A 13,747-nucleotide genomic window follows, 5' to 3' on the forward strand; every position below is an offset into this window, starting at 1 on the left:
GAGATGCTTAAAAATCGTCAGTAAACCACCAGAAGCGGGTAGAGGCATGGAACGGATTCTTCCTCATAGAGAAGCGAACCTTTTTTCAACAGAACTAACCCTTCCGACATCGTGGTCTTGACTTTCTGGCCTCTAGAACGGTGAGACAATAAATTCCTACTCTAAGTTAAAAAAAAAAAGTGTGTTTTTCAAGAAAGAGAGCCTGAACATGTTTGGTTAGATTTATATGTAAACGTTTTATTTTTCTTTGGAGCTATTGTAAACAGCATTGTGTTTTAAATTTTGGAGTCCACATTTTCATTGTTAGCATATAGAAATGCATTGGATTTTTGTGTGTTTACTTTTAGAAGGGTTTTTTTTTTTTTTTTTTTTTGTAGATTTCTTGGGACGTTCTATGCAGCCAATCATGTCATCTGAAAATAGGGACAATTTTATTCCTTTTTATTTTTTTTTTTTATGGCCGCACCTGTGGCATATGGAAGTTCCTGGGCCAGAGAGTGTATCCAAGTCACAGCTGTGACCCAAGCCGCTGCTGTCAACCAACTGGTACTTTTTTAATCTTTGTTTTGCCTTAGTCAGCTAGCTGGAACTTCTAGCGCTATGGTGAATAAGAGGGGTGCACATTCTCACCTTGTTCCTCATAAGGAGGAAAAGGTTCAGGCTTTCAGCATTAAGTTAGCTCTAGTTTTTTGGTAGATGCTATTTTATCAAATTGAAGCAGTTCCCTTTTACTCCTAGTTTGTTCAGTTTTTTTTTTTGTTTGTTTGTTTGTTTGCTTTTTAGGGCTGCACTTTCAGCATATGGAGGTTCCCAGGCCAGGGGCTGAATCAGAGCTGTAACCATCAGCCTACACCACAGCCACAGCAACATGGGATCCAAGCTGTGTCTGCAACTTGCACCACAGCTCATGGTAACACCGGATCCTTAACCCACTGAGGGAGCCCAGGGATTGAACCTGCATCCTCACGGATTCTAGTCAGGTTTGTTAACCACTGAGCCATGATGGGAATTCCGAGAGATTTTTTTAAAATCATAAATAGGTGTTGGTTATTGTCAAATTATTTTCCCATGTCAATTTTTCTTCTTTACCTTGTTGACATGGTGGATTACATTGATGTAGTTTTTAATATTGAACCAGCCTTGCATATCTGGAATACATCCCACTTGTTTATGGTATAGAAATTTTTTATACTTTGTCGGCTATAATTTGCTAATATTTTGTCTTTTTTTTTTTTTCAGGGCCGCACCCATGGCATATGAGGGTTCCCAGGCCAGGGGCTGAATCAAAGCTGTAGCTACCAGCCTACATCACAGCCACAGCAACGTGGGATCCGAGATGCGTCTGCGACCTACACCAAAGCTCACGGAAACACCAGATCCTTAACCCACTGAGCAAGGCCAGGGATCGAACCCACATCGTCATGGATACTAGTCAGATTCATTAGCTGCTGAGCCACAATGGGAACTCCTAATTTGCTAATATTTTAAGGAATTTTAAAATCTAAGTTCATGAGAGGTACTATTTAATTTTCTTTCTCTCTTCCTCCTTCTGCTTGTCCTGCTGTTCCTCCTCTTCTTTCTTGATATAATGTCTTTGTCTGGTTTTGCTGTCAAGGTAATATACTAGCCTCATTGAATGAGTTGGAGAGTGTTCCCTCTTCTGTTTTCTGGAATAGAATGCATAATAGTGATGCCACTTCTTCTTCAAGTGTTTGGTAGAATTTTCTGGTGGAACTATCTGGGCCTGGATAGTCTTTCTTTAGGGCTTTTTAATTATAAGTTCAATTTCTTTCATGACTTTGTTTTATGTTGGTTGAGTTCTTATAGCTCATGGTTTTTTGTGAGTGTAGAGTTCATCGTATCCCCTTATTACCATAGTAATGGCTGCAGGATCTGGTAAATGTACCATTATCTTTCATTCTTTCTTTTTTTGGGCCATGCTGTGACCTGAGCTACAGCAGTGGCAATACCAGATCCTTAATCCTCTGTGCCACCAGGAACGCCTCATCTTTCATTATTTTTGTTTGTTGGTTTTTCTTTCTTTTTTTCTTTCTATCTTTCATTCTTGATACTGGTAATTTGGGTTTTCTCTCCTATCTTTGTCAGTCCTGTTTTGTGTTAATCAATTTTATGATCTTTTCAAAGAACCAGCTTTTTGTTTCATTGATTTTTCTCTATTATGCTGCTTTTTCAATTTTATTAATTTTTGCTGCTTAATTTTGTCTTCCCTCTGATTGCTTCGTGTTTACTTTTCTTTCACTAGGTTCTTGGGTAGGAGGTTAGGTTACCAGTTTGACACGTCTCCTTTTTCCTAATACAAGCATGTAGTGCTATAAATTTCCCTTCTGGCAATGCTGTAGCTGTATCTTTTTTTTTTCCCAGGTGTTCTCACATTTTATTCACTACAGTAGAGACCCCTGAGCTGCCTCATTCCCACCTCCACAGGGTCAGGCTTCCCCAGGAGCCCCTGCCTTGGCCGCCTGGGCCTGCTGGAACTCCTGCTGCAGCTGAGCCAGGGTCTCCCTCTGTGGCTCTGACTGGCGCTCCAGCTTCTGGAGCTGGGATTCCTATCATTTAATTTCAGCTGTGATGTAGTCCAGCCTTTTCCCCACTGTGGCTGGAAGCCTCTCCCAGCTCCTGTTTGACCAGCACGGGACCCAGAAGTTAGTTTATTTATTTATTTTTGTCTTTTTGCCTTTTCTAGGGCTGCTCCCGCAGCATATGGAGGTTCCCAGGTTAGGGGTCTAATCAGAGCTGTAGCCACCAGCCTACCCCAGAGCCACAGCAACATGGGATCCAAGCCGTGTCTGTGACCTACACCACAGCTCATGGCAATGCCGGATCCTCAACCCACTGAGCAAGGCCAGGAATCGAACCCGCAACCTCACGGTTCCTAGTTGGATTCGTTAACCACTGAGCCACAACGGGAACTCCCTGGACCCAGAAGTTTAATGACCACATTGGACCCATCCAGCAAGGCCAGTTCCTCCTTCATGATATTATTTTCTGTTAGTTGTGCTTCTAGTTTCTGCCTCCCTGACATGGACTTACTCAAGTCCTTCTGTAGCTGTTGATATTTCTCCACTTCTCCCTGTAGCTTCTTCTGGATCAGCTCAGCCATGGCGGGGACAAAACCGTTCTTTCAGTCTGTACGCGTATATTTTGATATGTCGTATGTTCACTTTTACTCAAGTCTATATATAACAGACTTAAGCATGTATATGTATCTATGTGTGTGTGTGTGTGTGTGTGTGTGTAACAGACTTAAGCATGTATATGTATCTATGTGTGTGTGTGTGTGTGTGTGTGTGTGTGTGTGTGTGTGTATTTGGCCATGATCATGGCATGCAGAAGTTCCCAGCCAGAGATAAAATCCACGCCACAGCAGTAACCCAAGCCACGGTGGTGATAATGCCAGATACTTACCCCACTGGGCCACCAGGGAACTCCTAAGTCTACATATTTTTAAGATTTTCTTGAGGCTTCTTTGACCCATGGACTATTTAGAAGTGAGTTGTTTAATAGCCACGTAATTGGAAATTTTTCTACCACTGTTCTTTTGGTCTATCCATCCATGTGCTAAGATTTCATTGTTGTACTTAAAATTTTAGGGTATGTGTTCCTCTCTGGTAGTACCTCCCTACCATGGCCCTCTTTCTCAGAGGTTTTTTGTTTTTTGTTTTTTTTCCTAGCTGTTCTGGTTTACTCTTTCAAGTAAGTTTTGTAATCAACTTTATAATTCTAGATAAAAATTGGATGGTATTTGGGGGGAGTTGCATTACATTTATAAGTTTACTTTGAAAGAATAACTGTCTTTGTCATGTGAACCTCTATCCAAAACACATCGCCCTTCCGCTTGCTCATGTTTACTTTCGTGTCCTCCACGGGCATTTACAGTTTTCCTTAGATAGGTTTTATATATTCCTTGTTAAGGTGCTGCCTAGGCATTTTACTGTCGTTACTATTTGCTCTTGTGCACAGGGTGTGCTCTTCTATTGCCTCTTCTAACGCGATACTGCTGAAGACTATTGATTTCTGTGTATTAACTATCTGCCATGCTACTTAACTACATTCTCCTATTTGTAGTTGCTTTTCATTGATTCATTTATAACCGCATTATCATCAAATAGAGATAGCTTCCAGTTTTTCTGCCTCTAATTAGTGTTGGTTAATAGCTCCAACATAAAGCGAAAGGGCCTGGAGAGAGAGGGCATCTAATCAGAAAAGCAGCCCCTCCCTCGGTGTCGGGACACTGGCTGCACCCGTGAACTGCATCCTCTCAATCTCTTTTCCTGCACATCATCGTATAATCATGATCGAGTCTCTTTAACACACACACACCCTAACAACCCATTCTGCCCTAACTGCAGCCCCTTTGCTCCCCTTTCCATCAGAGTTAAGTTTCTCGAAAGAGCTATGTACACGCACGGACTCAACTGTCCATATTTCCCCGTCACTCCTTCTACATTCTTCAGCCCCAACAGTCTAGTTTCCACTCAACCACTGCGCTATGTCGGCCAAGGTTGCCAAGAATCCCTGTGATTAAATCCAGTGGGATGATCTCTCACAAGCACCACTTTTTTGAATTTTATCCTTCTGTTGGCCTCTCTGACAACACATACTTAGGTGCGCGCGCGCACACACACACACACACACACACACACACACACCCTGAGGCTGCGACTTTCAAGCTTCTCATCTTCATGCCTCTGTCGCTGCTGCCTCTTCTCACATTCCACGCTCTTCCTAAGCCTTCCCAAACCCTCTCCTGGCTTCAGACACCACCATAGAGTGACTCATACTCTATATTGGTTCTGAACAACCTTCTGCTTTTTGTTACATTTCTACTGTAAATAAGATTCCACACAGAAGTTATCAATATTTATTATTTACTACCACATAATGGCTGAGATGAAAAAAACGAAGTCACGGGTGCTGGGCCAATATTACACTGATAAGGAACATGACACAGTAATTCCTGATAACAAAGGTACGAGTTCAGGAGAAAAAAACCCATGATTCTACACCAAGTGAGGATTTTGAAAATTTTAAGAACAGCTCTCCTCTGAGTTCCGGACGGTGCGTCTGTTTACTTGATACCTTTTGAATGTCTTTAAGGCACCTCAAATTTGGTATATCCCAAACCTGCCCAGGTCCTTTTCTTATGCTGAATCTCAGGGAATGAGGCCAGCATTGGCACCAGTTCTCCAAGCCATAAATGCAAGAGTAATTTGCCTGTTTTATTTTTTAATTAATATACCGTAGGACTGACATATATGGATGTATGTTACCACGACTACAATCAGGATACAGAACAGCACCTCCCTCCCCCCAAATCCCCTCCTGCTCTACTTTTGTCGTCACAGCCTCCCTTTCCCCTTAACCCCTGGCAACCATTGGTCTGTTCTCTGTTCCTGTAGTTCTTTTTCAAGAATGTCTTATAAATGGAATCAGACAGTACCTTCCACTCCCATGTATCCATTTGACTATGGAACATTTCTACTTGAATGTTTCATGGGTGCCTTAACCCAATCATAGCCCTCCTTCCAACTATGCTTCTCCCTTGCTCAACACCACTAACTATTAGAGAAATGCAAATCAAAACTACTATAAAGTACCACCTCACACCAGGCAGATTGGCCATCATTAAAAAGTTTACAAACAGCAAATGCTGGAGAGGATGTGGAAAAAAGGGGACCCTCCTACACTGTTGGTGGGAAGGTAAATTGGTACAACCACTGTGGAAACCAGTAAGGAGGTTCCGCAGAAAACTAAAAATTGAATTATCAGATGATCCAGCAATCCCTCTGCTAGGCACCTACTTGGACAAAACAGTGATTCAAAGGGATACATGCACCTCATTGTTCGCTGCAACACAACTCACAACAGCCAAGACTTGGAAACAACCTAAATGTCCATCGACAGATGAGTGGGATTAAGAAGATGTGGTACAAATATACAGTGGAATACTACTCAGCCACAAAAAATAATGAAATAATGCCATTTGCCAGCAACGTGGATGCAACCAGAGATTCTCATACTAAGTGAATTAATTGAGAAAAAGACAAATACCATAGGATATCATTTACATGTGGAATCTAAAATATGGCACAATGAACTTATCCATGAAACAGAAACAGACTCACACATAGAGTACAGACTTGTGGTTGCCAAGTTGCAAGGAGAAGGGGGGAGGGGGAGGGATGGGCTGAATAAACCATTGCACTGAGAATAGATAGACAGCAAGGTCCTACTGTACAGCACAGGGAACTATATCCAGTTTCCTGAGAGAAACCATAATGGAAAGGAAACGTTTCTAAAAAAGAATGTATATATGTGTATAACCACCTCAATTTGCTGTACAGGAGAAATTAGCACATTATAAATCAACTATCCTTGTAGTTCCCGTCATGGCGCAGCAGGAATGAATCCGACTAGGAACTACGAGGTTGTGGGTTCAATCCCGGGCCTCACTCAGTGGGTTAAGGGTCCGGCGTTGCCGTGAGCTATGGTGTAGGTCGCAGACGTGGCTCGGATCTGGTGTTGCTGTGGCTGGCAGCAGCAGCTCTCATTCGACCCCTACCCTGGGAACCTCCATATGCCATGGGTGTGGCCCGCAAAAGACAAAATAAAATAAAATAAAATAAAATAAAATAAAATAAAATAAAATAAAATAAAATAAAATAAAAATATAAATAAAATAAATCAACTATCCTTTAATTTTAAAAAAATGCTTCTCTCCCTCTGTCTTCTCAGTGAAAATATACCATCATCCAGCAGCCCAAGCTTAGCCCTTCTCTCTTCCTTTCCTCCCCATCATTTTGCCAATGGATTCAGGTAGTCACTGCTCACCCGGATTACTGCACTAGCTTTCTGTGGTTTTTTTGCTCAAAGTGCTTATTCCCTTCGCATCTCTATCTACACTGCATAAACGTGATCATCCTAACACTTAACAACAAAATCTTGTCAAGTCATCCACCAGCTTAAAACCCTTCAGTACAGCGGAAATGGACACAACACTGTAAATCAACTATACTTTAATAAAATAAATATTTAAAAATTCAGGAGTTTCCACTGTGGCTCAGCAGAAATGAATCTGACTAGCATCCATGAGGACACAGGTTCGATCCCTGGCCTCACGAAGTGGAGTAAGGAGCTGGTGTTGCCGTGAGCTGTGGTGTAGGTCACAGACTTGGCTCGGATCTGGTGTTGCTGTGACTGTGGTGTAGGGCAGCGGCTACAGCTCCCCTTCGACCCCTAGCCTGGGAACCTCTATATGCCGTGGGTGTGGCCCTAAAAAGACAAAAAATAAAAAAATAAGATACAATAAAAAACAACTTCAGGGGTTGTTCCTTTAAGCTTAGATTTTAAACGCCTTAGATAACATTCAAGACTGCAAATTATTTCCTCCAGCTCGGCTTTCCTATCTCAACTCCTGGTCTCCCTTAGGTCTCCCCCACCCCCTCTCATTTTCCCTGCTTCTTTAAGTCTGGAATGCCCTCCTGCCTCGCTGATCTGACGACTCTCTATTTGTTCTTCAGGTCTGTTTGGCACTAACCCGGCTGGGTTAAGGCTCACCTGTTTTTATTCCTGCAGGAGCACCCTGAATGCTTCCCTTATGTTTACTGTTAGTAGAGCGGTTTTGAAAGCGGATCTGCAGACCCCTGCATCTCCCCGACCCTTCCAGAAGGTCCCCGAGGTCGAAATTATTTTCATAATAAAACTAAAATGTTATTCAGATTTTTCATTATGTTGAACTTTGCATGGATAGTACAAGAACGATGGTGGGTAAAACTCCTGGTCCTTGTCCCAAATAAAGGCAGTGGCATCAAACATCCTCGAAGTTGTCCTATTCTTCACAACCACTCACAGCACAAAACCGAACAGGAAAAACCTAGTTTCACTTAAGAACATCCTTCATGAAGCAGTAGAAATTATTAATGCCATTAAACCCCTACCCTTGAGTACATACCATTTTAAGACGCTCTGTGACAAAATGTAACGTCTGTAAAAAATTGCATGTTGACATATGATGACTGCTGCAAGCAATGGATTATTTGATTATGAACTGTACGAGAAGTTTTATCATAGTCTTTTTTTTTTTTTACACTGAAATTTAAAAACCATAGAGTTGAATATCTGGCAGCTATTTTCTCAAAAAGAAAAAAGTGAGCCTTTTCTGTAAGGAAACTAACTGACAGAATTTGTGACAAATGATAAAATGTAAGCCTTCAAGGAAAAAAAAATCTGTCACCACATGCTTAACAAGTTTCTAAATATTTATAGATTTTATGATGAGATCAATGTGGATACTTACAACTATGGTTTTTTTCAATGTTGTGTAATAAACTGTTTCAACATTTTTGGAAAGCTGAATAATTCAGTGAATCCATATTTTCCAGATACGAAGTATGATGTTACAAAACAATGAATAGGTTAAAGATCTATTCCAAATGCAAGACAGACAGACCAATTGATTTTTTTTTCTTTTCTTTTCTTTTTTTCTTTTTTGGTCTTTTTGCCATTTCTTGGGCCGTTCCCACGGCATATGGAGTTCCCAGGCTAGGGGTCAAATCGGAGCTGCAGCCACGGGCCTATGCCAGAGTCACAGCAACCTGGGATCCGAGCCACGTCTGCAACCTACACCACAGCTCACGACAACACCGGATCCTTAACCCACTGAGCAAGGCCAGGGATCGAACCCGCAACCTCATGGTTCCTAGTCAGATTCGCTAACCACTGCGCCACGACGGGAACTCCAGACCAATTGATTTTTAAAAGTTGGTTGACATGATTTCAGATTCCACATTGCAACTAATCTTTAAGAAAACTCCCATTTGTAGAGTTTTGTTGTGGTATTGAAAACAAAGATCCACAGGAGCTCCATGGTGCAGCAGAAAGGAATCCGACTAAGAACCATGAGGTGGTGGGTTTGATCCCTGGCCTCGTTCAGTGGGTTAAGGATCCGGCATTGCCACAAGCTGTGGCGTAGGCTGCAGTCATGGCTCGGATCCCCTGTTGCTGTGGCTGTGGCGTGGGCTGGCAGCTACAGCTCCAATTGGACCCCTGGCCTGGGAACCTCCATACGCCGCAGGTGCAGCCCTGAAAAGCAAAAAAAAAAAAAAAAAAAGCCAAAAAAAAATAAAGATCCACATTTATCTAAAAAGACTTGTTTCAGACACCCCTACATTATAACTGCTTATGTGAGTGAGGCCAGGTTGGAGGCATGAATATGCAACATGACAAAGAATGGAAAGAAAAGACTGGCGCCATAAAGTGGCTGCAGAAGGTCAGTGTATACTTTACAAAGTCTCGGGACTCTCTCATGACCCTTGAGGCAAAATGAATGAGAACAACTTCAAAGAATGGCATCTGGAAAACAAGATTGCTGAAGCCCTGCTGTTGCTGATGGAAAACCTTCAGCTCTGACAGTCTCAGGACTGGAGCCTTGGGCGGTTTATGGGCGAGGCCATAGATGGCTTGAAGCAAACAACAAATTATGGCCTGGGACAGCTAAAACATTTGTGACTACTTTCTGTGCTTAGGAATGCCTGTCCTAGCATATCTTGCTTCCAATCTGTTTGCAGTAAAATACCGATGCATTCCCTGCATGTACAAGGATGTAGAAAATAGTAAATAAAAGCCATGAGCTGGCTCAGAGGGTGGCTATTGCCTCCTGGAGGCGGTAGCCCCCGATCCCCACTCTATTTCTGTGTCTCTTTCTTCTTATTTCTGTGGCACTGCTGACTTTGGGACCTGGGTGGACGAGCAGGCCTCGTCAAGTGGCGCCTGAACAGGGACCTGAAGCGGCTTACAGTCTGCGAGACTACTGGAAAGGTGCTGACAGATGCAGGGAATTCTGGCTGAAAAGGTGACGGACTGGGAAAGCACCAAGAGGTGAGGACACCCCTGTGGATTTTTTTAATCAGGATAACAATGGGGCAATCGCCTTCTAAGCATGCAGATTCTACTGAAAACTTTATTACGTAGCTCGGGTGTGAAAGTGAAAGGTGAAAACTTGAGAGAATTATTTGATGCGATTCATAAACACTGTTATTGGCTAGATCCTGAAAAGGGGACCCTGCGCGTAGAGGAAGGGAAAGCAGTGATGCGCTGTGTGCGCCGTGCTTATCATCGTGGAGAGGCCGTTTCTTTGAGTGTTTGGTCCTTATGTAACATCACACATACCACGCTAGCCCCCTTACAATCTGAAAATTCTGATTCTTCTGAGAAAGAAGATTTTCAAGAGCGTATAGCAGTAAATGAGGAGGAAGATGATGGTTTTACATCTCCTCATATTTATGAAAATATTGATAAAGGAAGTAGAGAGGGTCTATTGCTGAATCCTAAACATAAATCTTCTTCGGGGACTCACGCCGTCCCTGCTCGGCCAGCATCGTTTGTTCCTGTTTCACAGCCCTCTGCTCGGGGACAGAGCCTCCTAATTTAAAAACAGAACCTCCACCAAGGAATCCTAAGGTCCCTTGGGACGATGGAGCATTTTTGACCTCTGTTACTATACCTAACAAGAATCCTCTTTTGTCTGGCTTTCAAAGAGCTATTTTACAAGCAAGAAGGGAAGGAGACCTTGATTTATTGGTGTTTCCTGTACAGGCACAGAGGATACCCCCCAAGCCTCGACTTCTTCAGGGTGGCATTTGATATGATTACGAGCCATTGTCTTTTAAGGTTGTAAAAGAAATTAAACAAGCCTGTACGCAATATGGATGTAATTCTCCCTACACCGTTGGCCTTACACAAGCATTGGCTCAGTCCAAAAGGATAACTCCTTATGATTGGGAAATGATTGCCCGGACCTGTTTAACTGCTTCAGAATTTTTACAATTTAAGACTTGGTGGCAAGACGAAGCTGCACAAATAGCTCGGCACAACGCCGCAGCCAACCCACCTGTTAATATCGTTATGGAACAATTAATGGGGACTGGGGAATATACAGGAATTCAGAATCAATTACGTAACATAATTTGATGATAATGCAATTGCTCAGGTTCGTTATGTGTGTCAAGGGGCTTGAGGGAAGGTTAGTCCCCCTGGACAAACCACCCCTTCAGCGGATAACATTAGGCAATCCCATGGGGAAACATATACTGACTTTATAGCTAGATTAACAGACAATCTTCAAAAAACTGTACCCAATAGCTGAGGGAGCTATTGATGAAAATGTTAGCTTTTGACAATGCTAACTCAGAATGTCAGAAGGTATTACAGCCCCTTAAAGCAGAAGGAAAACCTTTAGAAGAATATATTAAATGATATTGGCTCAGAACTGTATAAAATGCAATTGCTTGCACTAGCTATAGCAGGAATACAAAGTAAAAATAATTCCAATACTAAATGTTTTAGTTGTGGAAAGAAGGGACATTTACAAAAAAAAATTATAAACAATCTCCTCGTTCAAATAATAATCACCTTCAGTGAAACTGGTTATAAAGAGTAATAAGGATAATTCTCGATGTCCTGGATTACGTTCCCATTGTCAAAAAGGTAATCATTGGGCTAATCAATGTCATTCTAAATTTCATCAGGATGGTTCCCAACGGTTGGGGAACCGGAAGGGGGCCCTGCTCAGGGACCCCAAAACAATATGAGCCGAAATCCAACTTGGAATGCTGTTCCTTTCATGTACCCTCAGAGCAGCCTGAACTGCAGTCAAACACCAACCAATCCCCTCTTCTCACCATATCTGGCTTATTGCCTACAACAACAGGTAGCGCGGCCCCAGATATTCCTGCTACTGATAATATACTTCTAATGCCTTCTGTGGGCGTTTATAAGATGCCCACCGGAATAAAGGAACCCATGGCCCCGGGTTGTGTTGGATTACTCCCGGGATGAAGTAGTCTAACTAGCCACAGAGTTCAGGTACTATTGGGAGTAATAGATGAAGAGTATCAGGGTGAAATTTTATTAATGCTAAAAACAGATATACCTTATCACATTAATAAAGGAGAGTGTATTGCTCAATTATTACTCTTACCTTACATTCAGACTCAACAATCTCCTGTTCAAAGACCAGGAGGTTTTGGGAGTACAGGAAAACAAGTTTTTTGGCAAACTCTCGTGTCTGATCAAAGACCAGTCCTTTCTCTTACTATAAATGGACGAAAATTTGAAGGCCTAGTAGATACTGGTGCTGATGTTTCAATTATATCCACTTAACATTGGCCGTCTAACTGGAATACCGAGTACCCATTATGTTAACTCAAGTAGGGACCATGCAAAACATAAAAAGGGGATCCCAAATTACGCAATGTATAGGACCTGAAGGACAACAGCGACCTTACAGCCTTTGATTGTGACATTCCAATACCTTTGTGGGGAAGAGATTGGCTAATGCAATGGGGAGCTTATGTGACTATCCCAACTCTATCTCAAAAAGCCAAAAATATTATGGCCAACATGGGTTATGATCCTTTACAAAAGAGATTGGTTTTTTCATAAGGGCCACTGTTAAGATTACAGCATTGCTGCTTAAATGGGAAACTGATGAGCCTATTTGGACCGAACAGTGGCCCCTCTCTAAAGTTAAGTTGGTGGCTCTTCAGGAATTAGTCAAAAAACAATATGAACTTGGACATTTTTTTTTTTTTTTTTTTTGCCATTTCTTGGGCTGCTTCCGCAGCAGATGGAGTTTTCCAGGCTAGGGATCGAATTGGAGCTGTAGCCTCTGGCCTACGCCAGAACCACAGCAACGCAGGATCCGGGCCGCATCTGCAACCGACACCACAGCTCATGGCAACGCAGGATCCTTAACCCACTGAGCAAGGCCAGGGATCGAACCTGCAACCTCATGGTTCTTAGTTGGATTCATTAACCACTGCGCCACAACGGGAACTCCCGGTTTTTGTTATTAAAAAGAAAAATGGTAAATGGCAGATGCTGACGGACCTTAGAAAAATAAATGCTATTATGGAACCTATGGGTGTATAACAACCTGGATTGCCATCACCTGCTATGATTCCTGAATCATGGCCTATTATTATTATGTATTTAAAAGACTGTTTCTATACTATTCCATTACCTCCTGATGATATTACACGATTTGCCTTTACAATTCCTTCTATTAATAATAAAGGACCTGTCAAGAGATATGTTTGGAAAGTTTTGCCCTAAGGAATGATGAATAGTCCTACATCGTGTCAAAACTTTGTTGCAAGACCTTTACACAGTATTCGAAAACAATTTCCTGAGGCTTCTATTGTTCATTATGTGGACGATATTTTATTGGCGCACCCTGACAAAGAAATACTGCATAAAATTTTTTTGAAGACAGATGAGGAATTAATATCATATGGGCTTAAGCTAGCACCAGAATAACTTCACTATGATGTTCCTTATACTTATTTGGGTTATTTAATGGAAAGAGAAATTATAAAACCACACAAAATTCAGATACGAATAGAGCACTTAAAAACCTGAAATGATTTTCAGGAATCATTAGGAGATGGCAACTGGTTGCGTCCTTCACCTGGTGTACCTAACTATCAATTGACGTATTTCTTTCAAACTTTAAATGGGGATCCTGATTTAAACAGCCCTAGAGAATTAACTGAACCAGCTACGGAACAACTACAACTTGCTAATGAGGCCTTACAGAAAAGACACATTGTTCGAATTCGTCCAGAAAAACCAGTTTCTTTAATTACATTACCGACGAAAAGTTCTCCTACTGCCGTCTTGTGGCAAAGATAAGGGTCCATTAGAATGGCAATATCTAACCCATACG

This window comes from Sus scrofa, chromosome 6 (genome assembly GCF_000003025.6).
Source record: "Sus scrofa isolate TJ Tabasco breed Duroc chromosome 6, Sscrofa11.1, whole genome shotgun sequence".
Lineage (NCBI taxonomy): Eukaryota > Metazoa > Chordata > Mammalia > Artiodactyla > Suidae > Sus > Sus scrofa.